Source organism: Ctenocephalides felis, unplaced genomic scaffold (assembly GCF_003426905.1).
Source record: "Ctenocephalides felis isolate EL2017-DRISC unplaced genomic scaffold, ASM342690v1 CF-g0.4_SCAFFOLD_03570, whole genome shotgun sequence".
Classification (NCBI taxonomy): Eukaryota; Metazoa; Arthropoda; class Insecta; order Siphonaptera; family Pulicidae; genus Ctenocephalides; species Ctenocephalides felis.
The window spans coordinates 9,279,057-9,292,677 of NW_020539724.1; the positions used below are offsets into that span (position 1 = coordinate 9,279,057).

Consider the following 13,621-nt stretch of genomic DNA (forward strand, 5'->3'; position numbering starts at 1 on the left):
ACTGTCTAAAAGTGTGATGATTATACAAGCTTTTATTTAAAGTATAGACGCTGGCAACAGCTGAAAACTAACCTTCAATAGATAAATGCATAAAATAACATTATTTTTATGTGAAATTATCATTTCATCAATTGATTGCTGCTTAACATCAATTATGATCAGGATTAGAAACAAGAACTAAAATGTACTTAATCTTGACTTCATCAAGTAATGTTTTTTATATCCCTGTATCATTTTATTTCCCAACAGCTGGTGAAGTGAGATATCAACATCTGTTATTTGTTATTCGGTTTACGGTACATTACGCACATTCAATGATCCCACTTTTCCTCCTTCTTTTGAGCAAGACCGCTGAAGAAATCAAAATAAGAAGTTGTGGGACAGACAACCAGAGTTGCTGCAACTCTTGAATTCCTAATGTCATGAATTTAAATAAATGAATGAACGGATGCCGCAACACCAAATGATGATGAATAGGCAAACATTTTATATTATGACCGAGAATAAGCAATTTGGAGGAGATATTCACAGTTTTTATGTTTTGAAATTATTTTTAATGTAAATGATGACTGGCGGATTATTGGATTATTTTGAAATCGATTTATTGATTGGGTGGTATGATTAACAGATAAATTCTATAGAGTATCAAGCTCAGACATGATATTAATTTATATTCATATGTTAATGGTACTTTTCGAATCAAATAAGAAATATATAATTTAAAAATAATAGATTTACCTTACGAGTGATCATTTTTAGAGAAGACATGCTCATGATTAATTCTGCTTACCTGTAAATAAAAAAAAATATTATTATCAGCTAATTATAGTCAGTAATTGATATCAATTATGTATTATTGTATTTTTATATGAATGTGTGTTTTTCTGAAAATTAATGTTATCACAAGAATGAAAGCTAAATTATAACAATAAGTATGTTTGTCACTATTTTTTCTATTTTCTTAAGGAACCACTGCTAAAAAATCTTGTAATGCATTTGTATAAGATTTATTTATTATTTTTCTTTGTGAAACTTTATACGATAGTGATAGCTGTAAACTAGCAAATCCGAGCCTGGTTTGGACTAGCCCACGTCCGAATCGATTTTGACCCCTGAGTCCATTATATATATGGCACAGAAAATAGCCCAAACTGTAGATTTTTCACTGTAAACCTTTGCCAATATTTTCATTTTACATTTTAGTATTCATTTACACAAAGAGAACGTTTCATCGTGGCTAGACCATTATTATTCTTGTCCGTCGCATGACGCCTGCCCGGGCACGTTTGCTATGCATAGAGAATGACAGAATGTCATTAGTTACGCAGTACGCGCACTAAAGGTTGCCGACCCTTTCGAGATTTATTCAATAACACTTAGAAAAAGGAAAGAATATAAAATTGTTGATTTATTTTGGGAATTCTGGAGTAATTGTAAGTGTTTCTTTCTTCTTGGTCCATTTTATACTGCGAGCTGCAAAGGGATCGTTCAAGTATTACGTAAGCAGATTTATTACAATTATTTACCCACCCATCCCCCTTGTCAGCAAAAGTAAGCAAAGCTCTTAACCCCTACCCCCACGCTTACGTAAACATTTTGCAATTAATGTAAAAAAATAAAAATACCACCTATGACGTAATCATCATCCAGACTCCCCTGCCCCCCATGTCAACCCAAAATAAGCAAATCAACAACCCCCCCGCCTCCTATAGTGCTTACGTAATACTTGAACGACCCCAAAGAGTCTAATAAGGAGAGCCTAAGGTCTACTTTTCTGGGATTTTAATAAAACTTTGAATTATGATAGAGATGATCATCAAACAGAATACCTTGAAATATTATAGGCATATGAGAAGTTTTATGAAAATTCCAGAAAAGCAAACCTGGGGTTCTTCTTGTAAGATCAACGTGCCTCGCAAAAAAGGTTGTGATGCACTTGCCCTCAAGTTTGGGGTCACCAGTTAGTTTTATTATTGTGTTTGGGGTCACTAATTTAAGCTAATCTTGTTAATAGGTGCGTGCAGATAGTGGTAGATCATTGATGCGTTGATAATGAGAACCCGCGGCGGTCATTACCGACGCAAAAGTAATAATATAACAAGATATGGTCCGTTGCAGGTCGCTTAACTGTAACGCTCTGCAATAATAACATAACATATACACATTCTAAAACGTGAACGGACACCGGTTGCGTGTGCTGTATGTTTTGGTTTTGACCAGTGGTTCTTAAATTCAGAAAAATAAAAAATCGATACGAAAAAAACATTTGTTTTAAGCGTTTGAGAAACTTTCATCTTGATTCTTATTGTTTACAAGTGAACTGGAAGGTAAATGAATATGTAGACATGTGAGCAGGTAAATAGTTAGATATGTAGATAGATAATCAGATAAACAGGTAGACAGGTAGGTAGATAAATATGTGTATATTGACACACAGGGAAGTAGACAGACAGGTAGATAAATGACTATTAGGTAGACTAGTAGACTGATATGTAGGTAAAGTTATTGAAATGGAAAATATTTTTAGGCAAACAGATATTACAGCTGTTCAAAGAAAAACTAAGAAAAATACAAGCAGTCAATGAATGTATGTTAATTTTAATTACATGAAGTTCTTCAAACACAATTACATGATGAGTGAAGTTGCGAAAACAAGATTTGTTTAGGCGTTGTTTAACAAAATCCACTGTGTGAACGAATATTATAGATTTTATTAATCAGCAATTACTTCATTTCTCTAATAAAGGTTCATTTCTAACTGCTAATTACAATGACAAACCGATCATGTCATGTTTGAAGTATGGCTTTAATTACTTTATTGTTTCTAAATATTATACATATTTTTAATGCCATGGTAGTCAGAAAATAGGTTGATAAGTAGAAGAAACTAAGTAAAGCAAATCAAAAATAGCAATAAATGGAAAAGTGTTAACAAGGTATCACTACAAGACTTGCCAGAAAAACCGATTTGCTACAGTTTTGTAGTTTGTAGTTTTATATTTACGCAACGTATCAAGTCATTCTGATTTGTTTGACACCAACCAATGTATGTACGGGTCACTTTAGAATTTACTCGATGTATCAAGTGATTCTGAATACTTTGACACCAACCAATATATGTACGAGTCACGTTAAAACTTGCAAAGAAGTACAAAATTTTTTGTCTACATTTTTGCCAAAAGTTTTGCCTATTTCAAAAACTGTTCAAAAGATCAGATTGGTAATCATGCTCATTATTATTTATTTGGCGAATTTGTTGCAACTTTGCACGAAGAAAAATAACATAATCTTAGGTATTTTAAAATATTATAGGCTTACGAAAAGTGCTTTCTAAAGTTCTTCATTTAAAAGTTCATCAAAGAAAAAATGAAAATGTGTTATCATTACATACGTCAGAAGTCAAATCTAATTGAATAAGTCGATTTTTTTAAGATATCGGAAAGTTTTTGCAACATGCTTTAAGGCAAAATACCACTCACATATAGTTAAATGATTTATTCATAAATGATAAAATGATTCATTCATAAATTATAAAATGATTTATTCATAATTGAAATAAAAAATATGTTGGTGAAATTGAAAGTGTAAATTAAGAACGGTCTAACACAAATAAATAAATAGATTAAAATTAACGGAAATTAATAGAAAACCAAAATGAATTACAGAAATTGTTTAAACGATTCTTTGGATATTTGTAAAAAAAATCTACGAAAATCAATTGGTGTTAATCATCATATTTATTATTATATTTGGAGTGAATAGCTGCTATACCATAGTCATTCATATTAATTGTGCCTTAAAAAAATGGGTAAAATACTGCATTCAATAGCTGTATGTTTACCTAGTTTATTATTATAAATTCATATATTTCCCACTAATTTTGACCATCTTTTGTTCTACCGTTCGATTAAATCGATCAATATAATCGTCCGATCCGAAATGATGTGCAAATTACAGCAATCTCGACCTAACACGTACAATTAACCACAGTGAGATCATCTGATTTATTAGTTCGTTACTTGAAACTCATTAAACTAAATCTAGTAACTCTTTACCAATTAGTTGACTGCACAATAAAAAATTACAAGCAATACAATTTACCCGTCGATTCGACCGTTACATGACATGAATCTTTGAAACGCTGGAGATCATTTTGTTTTCGTTAATTATAATTTACCTATGGACTCTAAAACGAGCAAAATATAAATTGTCATTAGCAAGATGCAAATTGCAAACATGGTAACTGTAAAATAATGGGTAAATTTAATTGGTTTAATCACTTAAGTGTTTATAGCAAGCAAATGTCGCAAAGGTAATGGTAATAAGGTTGACAATAATTAAGCATGATTAACATTGGATTTCTTGGACAATTCTGATCTTGAGGAAATTCTTAATATTTTCAATGACGAACAGTATCAAATCTTATAAACTGAAGGATGCATCGTATCTAAGGTTTCTTTAACAAGCTTAAAACCAATAAGCTAATTATTGGTAACCCCGTATTTACTTTTGACGCAAAATAGATTTTCTTCAAGAATCAGTTGTTCGTTCGTATTGGAATTAACTGTGTCTATTACCAAGTAGGGACTTGTTTTTAAATGTAATTCCGATAATGTTTTTTAGTGTTAATATTGTCTTCAATGTTAATAATTAATTAATCAACTTGATAAAAGAAAGTGGATATATCAATCAAGAAAAAATGTAATTAAAGTATCATTTCAGATTGCAAGAACTGGCTTCGATTGACATCGATTATAAATTATACACTGAGATTAGCAAACGAATACCCGAAGAGGAAGAAATCATTCATAGGAGATAAAATGACATCTTCTGTATTAACTAGAACGTAAGTCGTTTCAATTACTAATTGCATATATTATTCACAGCTAGAAAATATCTAATAACAGACCAAGAAAATATTACAGTGCCCTAAAGCAAATTTTTTCATTTGTTTATTGGAATTCGGAAAACCTATGCTTGGAAATAGTATAAACAATTTTAATATAAATTTTCCAGTATTTATCTTAAAGACTGTTATCTCCTGATGAAACTTGCCAACACACTTTAGTACATTTTTTTCAAAGAAGGGCCTTCCCAATCGATTTTAAAAATATTAAAGTCATAGTTCAACACAAGGGTTAATTTTTAAAACTAACTTTCTTAAAACTTGGGGCAATTGTGTTATTAACTGTATATTTTTAACTGTAGTCCTAGGAGTGTTATTTACGATTAAGTATACATATAAGTTTAAATGAGCAAAATTAATTAAAATAATCTAAAAATGGGTACATTTCAACCAAAGCTCTAGGTTGCCCTTAAAAGCTCGTAATTTTCAAAGTACGTGAAATAAATTGTTTTAATTTTTTTTTTTAAGACAATTACGATCAATACCATCACCCCGTTTCTTATATATATATATATATATATATATATATATGCTTTTCGATGCATTTCAGCGTTTTTTCTTTGATGACAAAATTATATAAATAATCAGAACAATATATTAAACTCTATAAGGTGTTAGACTCATTTAAAAAAGAACTAATTAACTAAAAACGTTTAATTATAAATAAGGAGACCAAATGATTACATACATTATTTTTTAAGAAATGATTTAGATTTATGTATAACTTCTTTAAGTCAATAGGCAATTCAATAATCGAGCAATTTTAATATCTTCAAACAGAGTTATTAAAATTTAATATAGGGGTAAGTCCCGTACGCCGGACGGCACCAAGCACCGGACACTCTATTTAACACGTATTTTTTAAGCGAGTATAAATCTTTTTATTTCAAAATACAAGTGAAAGGGGCTCGTTGATTGCGCATGTACTTGCTATATATCTTTTTTACGCAGAAATTTCAATAAATTGAGTAATTTCGTCCAACAAATTAATAATAGTATATCCCAAGACCATTATTGCCATATATAGCATAATGTCTGATTAATCACTATCTTAGTATCGCTCAGGTCGACGTGCCCGCAATCTCAATTTCGCATCGCACTGGTAATTTCTTCCTTGATATAAAATCAACATTATAAACATCGAACAGGCTGTGAATATCGCTTATATCTATAATCAACTTTGAGAAAACTCATTCAGCTAGAAGCAAACGCAAAAAAATTAATTAAATTTTCATTCGAACAGGTTATGATTGATTATCACGTTAACGCTTAACAGGCGGCAATCTGAGTTGACGCGTGCGTCAAGAGTTTTTTTTATGAAAATTGGTGAAAAAATCAGTTTAAAAATCGATTATGATGATTTGTTTAAATCAATTAGATAATTAATGAGGAGAGTGGATTGAGGAAACAGATTTTTTATGACGTGGAAATAGTCTAGAAGATTTTTTTATATATTTAATATACTTATTATTAATACTGAACCATGTATAAATTTATCTATTATTGCTATGGGTATAATTAAATTTAAATAAACTTATTGTTGCAGTATTTATTTTCTATACTGTATATTTGGATTTGTTTATAAATATTTACAATAAAATAGAAACATATTCGAATTACAACTACAGTTAACCCCGTTAAAACAATTTTCCAAGGACCGTCTGTGAGGAGTAGGAACAATATGATTTAATTTATAGGGACCGTGGCGTATTATGCGAGAAACTGTATCAAGAATGATCGTCTTAACGATGTTCTACTGTATTTTAAATATTTAAATCCGTTGTGAAAGTGCGCTGAATACTCTCCTAGATTCTATGCATTCAAGCTTACATCTACATTTTTATTCAGTATACCTATGTGGCTTGTTAAATTGACAAAATTGAATTAAAATTGCAATTAAGTACAGATTATTATATAAAATATAATGGGAAACATAAAACTACTATAAAAGCTATCAGTACACATCAGAATATTTAAAAACAACCCAAAACTGCAAATTCTGGCTATATTTTGAAAGCGTTTTTGTACCTCAAATATTTTAGGTGTATTTAACTGAAACAGTTTTATAATAATTAATTTATTACATTATGAATTATATATTTATATCAGCATTAAAAATATGTATAATATTTAAAAACAATAATGCAATTAAAGTCATTATTCAAATATGACATGATCGGTTTGTCATTGTAAATAGCATTTAGAAATGAACCTTCATTACAGAAATGAAGTAATTGCTGATTAATAAATTCTATAATATTTGTTTACATAGTGGATTATGTTAAACAACCCCTAAACAAATATTGTTTTCACAATTTCGCTCATCATGTAATAATTTAGTTTGAAGAACTTCATGTAATTAAAATTAACATACATTCATTGACTGTTTGTATTTTTTTACTTTTGCGCCGGCGATACAGTCTCATTCTTTGAACAGCTGTAATATATGTCTTGCCTAAAAAATTGAAGCCATACTTTTATATTTGCTTTTTTTATCAAGCCCTGCACAGCTTGATCTATGAATCATTTTCTTTTTTATGTGAACGTTAATGCAATGATGGCAGTTTCAGATAGTACATAAAATAATTTATAAAAATTACAATAATCTTTTATATCTCCAGACTCCAGAACGTCCATTAAACTTGGTGCAATTGCAAAAACTATTCACGATGCAAATGAATCATAATGACAAAATTATTTATCTATTACAGAGAAGCCTTAAATCTGGCTGAAAATGAAGAAAACATCAGTGAACAGATAGATCCCGACCAGGATTTAAGTGAACCAGTAGAATTCACTGATTCTGGACCAGAAGAAACCACGAGATCAGATTTGGAAGACCGACATTCGACAACTTCTTCAAGTTTGGGGTCTGTCTCAAATAATGACCTTGCGCTGAGGTATCTAGAGTTCCAGAAAAAGGCTTCTAATGATAAGGCCCACACGAATATCATCAATTTTTTCATAAATATGGGGGAGACTGTAAATACTTTTCCGACGCAGGTTCAGAGTCGAATTAAAGCTGCAGTTTTTCGTAAGAAGAAAAAAAAGACATTTTTTATGTTTATACTTTTTGCTACAATATGTATTTTTCCCAAGGTATCGTCAACGATGAAGAACTGGCAAATGCCCAACAAACATCAACTATGCCAATACCAAACGCAATCCTGAAGAGAGAAAATTTTATAAGACAAAGTTCAACAGTAATTAGTCATCCTGAAAAACCCAATGTCATGAAAACTAGTGCTTCCATGGCTTCAATTTCTTCAGATGGTACCCAGTTGTCAATGTCTTATAATGGTAGTTCAGGGAATGAGATAGCTGTAGCACCAAAATATTCTCAGTAATTAAAAATGTTGTCTAAAAGATGTATAAATATAATATAATTAGTATAAAACACTGTTGGTTTTTTGTGAAATAGGTACATTTTATGATGTGTAATCAGTTATTAAATATTCTATAATATTGATCCAAGACAAAGACTGGGACTTACACATATCCTGTTGAAATTGATCACTTTTTTTTAAGACAACCGTGCAACTAATATCCGTTCGTATTCTGAAGTTATTGAGTCAATTTTATAGAGAAAACAACTTTTATTAGAGAAAAGGATATAGAATTTTTTTCTATATTTTTATTTATTACATATGGATAAAGACAGTATTCACCAGAGACTACTGTGCTTTGTATTCAAAGCTTATGAATCATATTTAAAAAAAGAACTTTACCATCAGGTTCCTTAAATGGTTGACATTGCACACACAGGATCTTACAAAAATATAAGATTAAGGTTTGAGATATTACAGAAGTATTGTTCGTATGACAAATAAATGGTGCTAATGATAACATCAATATTTTTAAATTCGATTTTTATGGCTATTCCTTCTGTGCCCATCAAAACTTATACAAATGTAGATTCATATATAAAATTTAAACTGGTATTTGGAATTTATTGGTTGATTTTATATGCAAGCTCATATGCATTAAAATATTTATGTATCTTATTCGCGACATATAGTCAAGGCCGATTTGCATTTTATGACAAGTAAAGGCAAACTTTAAATATAGATAGAGAAAGGATTCTTTTGGTCTAATATCAGAAAATCATAGAAAAATTATCGAAACTCTAAACTAGTCAAAATTTTAGAGGATGATTAAACACAACTAGAAAACATTATCTATACCTATCTTTTATCTGATTTTCATAACTGCATATTGACTTATAAAATATTCCTATATATGTAAACTTTGTTTATGCTTGTTCTAACAATTAAATTAGCATAAATTGCCAATTCAAATATGATATATCCAGACATGAATATAAGGTAGCCATATACGTTTTTGCATGATTAGCGACTATTACATGAACGTTTAGCTTCAAGCATTTTCGAAGAATCAATATATGTTTTTAGTTGCAACTGTAATTATAGAGAATGCTGTTTCTCAAAATTTTAATTTAAAAAAAAACCAAATGGTATAGAAAGATACTTATAAACCTGAAAATCTTCTATTCACTTTGAAAGTACTCTACATTCTATTATATACTTTTTATGGTAGTAGGGTAAAATTGCTAAAGTCGTACTTAGACTACAATTTGTCTTGATAATTGAAAATCGCCCCTTCGGGCACTGAGGTGTGAGATGGCAATGGGGAATCTCCCACAATATTCTTAAATCGAATTAGAGATTAACTGAGCTCACCTGGGGCCTACACATTATTATTTTTACCCTGTGTACTAATAATACTGTCAATAATAGAACTCCCAATTTAATAATGGAAGTTTCAGTTCCATCCACTGAAATTCTTCTAGCCAAGAAATCACGAAAGTTGTCCATCAATCATGATTCAGGAGTAACTTTGAGAAATCACAAAACTTATCCATCCAACATGATTTGGAAGTAACCTTGAGAAATCACAAAAATTGTCCATCTACCATGATTTGGGAGTAACTTTGAGAAATCACAAAAATTGTCCATCTACCACGATTTGGGGGTAACTTTGAAAAATCACAAAACTTATCCATCTACCAAGATTTGGGAGTAACTTTGAGAAACAGTGATCGACGTCCTAGAGGGTCATTTACAAATTGCTCTGGTCTTCTTAAGATTGTCGCATATTTCCTTGTGTATTTTTCATAAAAGTCATAACATGATGCACGCGATGTCGCGTTTTCTGTAATTCCTTTAAAATAACGTGTATGGCAGCAATCAGCTACATTTAACGCAAAAGGCGAATTGTAATGAGATCGCAAATTGCCTGTCTTGTTTTGCAATCGTAAATCCGACCAACAACTTTGATTTCGATTTAAATTAACCGTTTGTCAACATTGTTGCATTACAAACAGATGGAATTCGGATTATAGATAATGTTGTAGTAGAACTTGGCCAATAAGGCAGTGTAATTTACTGCTAAACGCGATCGTTATTTGTCTACTGCTAATAGTTGTTTCTGACAGCGATACTGATGTGCTGACTCATAGTAATAATAGACAAATCTAATAAATCAAATAATTTCGGAGTCTAAACACATAGTACGTAATTGTTCAAGAATCCAATTGCAATCGTCTCAGGTTTCAAGCAGATCTTAATAATATTAATTTATTAGATGCATTTCCTTTCCTGCAATTGTAATAATTTCTATTACTTTAACCAATGACTATTTCTATGAGGCATAATCTTCTTCAATGGTGTGGGTAAGTATTAACTGATGTTATAATAAAATATGATTTAAAGGTTGCAGACAAAGTGATCTTGCAATCTGGTATAGGTCACAAGTACAATCTTCGGATATGTGTCAGCTGAGATTTGTGACAGAAATTCATTTAAAATTACTCTTGCTAAACCGACGTCAACGAGCTGTCCTAGATGACATGTAATAAGAAGATATAAATGATGACTTGGAAGATCTTGTAATAGCTTTTGGTGGATACGACTCAAAAAAATTTAATTACAAAGTTGGATTTACTAACAATTAGCTTTATAATCCTAGATTGTACAAAGTTGTATTGGAAATAGAGAAAATATAATATTTGGAACCTAAAAAGTTATACCATGGACAATTACTTTTTGACAAAACGGTAACTCAGTTTTTAAGAGAACCGTCCGACTTTAATATTTCAAAAAACATTTTACTTGTATTAGCAAGATGAAGAAGTGATTAATATTTTGGGAAGACAGGTCTAGCGTTAAAAATACCATTTGGCGGTCAAAAATGTTCATTGGACATATGTACATGTACATAGATTTTAATAATGTATACACATTTTGTGTAAATTTTTTTGGGTTCCGTACCAAGATTTTTGTTTACGGTACGGAATGTTCCAGCAATTTGTCTTAAGCGACGATGCCATGCGCCCCACCAGTTGTTTTGTTTTAATTATTTCACCTTTATATATTAATTTTTACTCATGTCTTGAAATGTACAAAATGCAAAATTGTAGGAAAAAACACTTTGAAATTACAAAGTCTTCTGACCATTTTTAATTTTACGATTACAATATGCACATTAAATGTAATTTCATTATTCGGGTGCTTTTTTACGATTTATTATTAAAATATGCACAGATATAACATTTTTTTAATTATAACACAGTAATTTCACAGACAATAAACTTTGGAGCGTCTGATGTTGTAAATCGTGCAAAGCATAAATGCTTTCAAATATTTCAAATATTTATATTTTATGCAGATCCTAAATTAAAATTGAAATTAAGCGTATTTTCAACAAAATTAAAATAAATAAATTAATTCCTGAATATACTTTAAAACTGAAGAATCATCAGTTTCCCTATATTTTCGAAGCATGTTTGGAGCAAGAATGCGGCCCTGCTATTAAGCTACAATTAAGCTATATTTATAATTAATTATCTAAAACATAAGATAATAATATTTGACTTGTCAAAATATTTATACTCCGTATTTCTGTATTAGTAGTCGTTTTATATTGGAGTTGATAACGTGGGCGATGTGTAGGCATTAATTGTTCATTTAAATATTGTCATTCAGAACAATATTTCTATAGGGGATATAGCTCAGTGGTAGAGCATTCGACTGCAGATCGAGAGGTCCCCGGTTCAAACCCGGGTGTCCCCTAAAATATATTTTTATTCGAAAATAACCCGCAATTACTTAGGAAACATTGCCACAAATCTATGGCACGCGCCCGAACAGGTAGATACGCAGGTAAAGAATAGATCAACAGTTGCAATTCTTCTGCAAAATAGTAATTTAAATTATTATACTGAAATATCAATTTATATTATATCATTTTGTTATAAAAAAAATGATATCTTAAAAATTCGTTCCTAACTTGGTGAGAACAGCAAAGAGAATGGAAAAATCTTTGAATTTAAACGAAAGCAACTGCCTAATTATGAAGCGATTTGAATTTAAACGATCCAAAATTTATTTAGCCACTGCACAAAGAAAAATTAATTTCACATAAATTAATCAAGTTTAAAACAAAATTACAATGCCTAATTTCATCAAAATTCGAGACGAACAACGAAAAGGTTTTTTTGTTAAGTCTACATAGGTAATGTAGAGATAAAAAATGTAGAGCTCAAAGGACTCAAAAGGCTTGCATTTTAAAATATACTAATAATTCCATTTCCAAATTAAATATTCATAATTACCTGTGAATTATAAATTATTACCTGTGTAAGTTTTGTAAACTAACTTTCACAAAATTCGCGAATGCATGCAATTTAATCAAAACATCTAATCTAGAGCACGAACGAAATGAAATTTAAAGTTAGTAAAATTGAATATTGCATTCAATTAGAAATATGCCTGCAGGTGCATTTCAAAAGGATTAAAATTATCTATGCATGTAATCGTGTCGGAATAATGTTAATTATAGACGTGCTCTTTATCGGTTTACGGTCAAAATATGCAAAAGTAGGTAAATATGTGGAACAAATTTGCACAGGTGGTTAACAGATATAAATAGACAGATGGAATAGATAGGTAATAATTAGAGTAAGAAATTTAAAAGAATAAAATGCAACCAATAAATAATGGTCTATTGAAATCACAAACTAGTTCCAAATTCGATCCCAAACTTGGCCAACTCGATATCAAGCAGTATGATAACAAACTTCCGCTTAAGGTCATAGATCCCAATTGTAGTGGCAAGAAAGCTCACAGAAGACAAAGTTCAAAATAGTTGTGGTTTAAGCGTTTCAAATTTAAAATATTTCATAGATTACACATCCACAATTCATATTACAATAAATCTTATTTCAAAGATGAATACAATGTTATTTCAAAAAGTATACGAAAATGTGATAATTACAAATGTGATACGCTTGAAGAACGTGCAACATAATAATATGAGCGAATAAATTTATCATCTATTGTTTGAAAATTTTTGGATATGAATAATCACTCTGTAACGATTGCAAAATTCTAAATACTAACATGACTTTTGGATGAATAATAGTCAAAGTTTTAAATAGTTATGGTCGTAAATAGTTAGATTTCTAACAAAAAAGATGGGAAGACTGTTCTTCTAATTCAGAAACCCTGAGAAAGGAGACACCTCCTATATTTCCGAAACGAAGAAAATATTTTAAAATGAAAAATTAAACTAGCTGGTATTGATATTTTGCCTCGAGGCAAGTTACATGAACTTCCCGATATGCGTAATTAATCGAATTAATCAATAAAAAATAAATTAATTTATGAGTTATGAAAAGTATTTAGAGTGGATTTA

At 30.2% G+C, this 13,621-nt stretch overlaps 1 protein-coding gene and 1 non-coding gene across 2 annotated transcripts in view; one reads left to right on the forward strand and one right to left on the reverse strand.

Moving 5' to 3' along the window:
- Positions 1 to 13,621, reverse strand: part of LOC113383311 (rhophilin-2-like) — a 185,640-nt gene that overhangs the window by 138,581 nt on the left and 33,438 nt on the right. The window lies entirely within an intron of this gene.
- Trnac-gca lies at positions 11,926 to 11,997 on the forward strand. The gene has a single exon. It is a non-coding gene; the product is annotated as a tRNA-Cys (tRNA).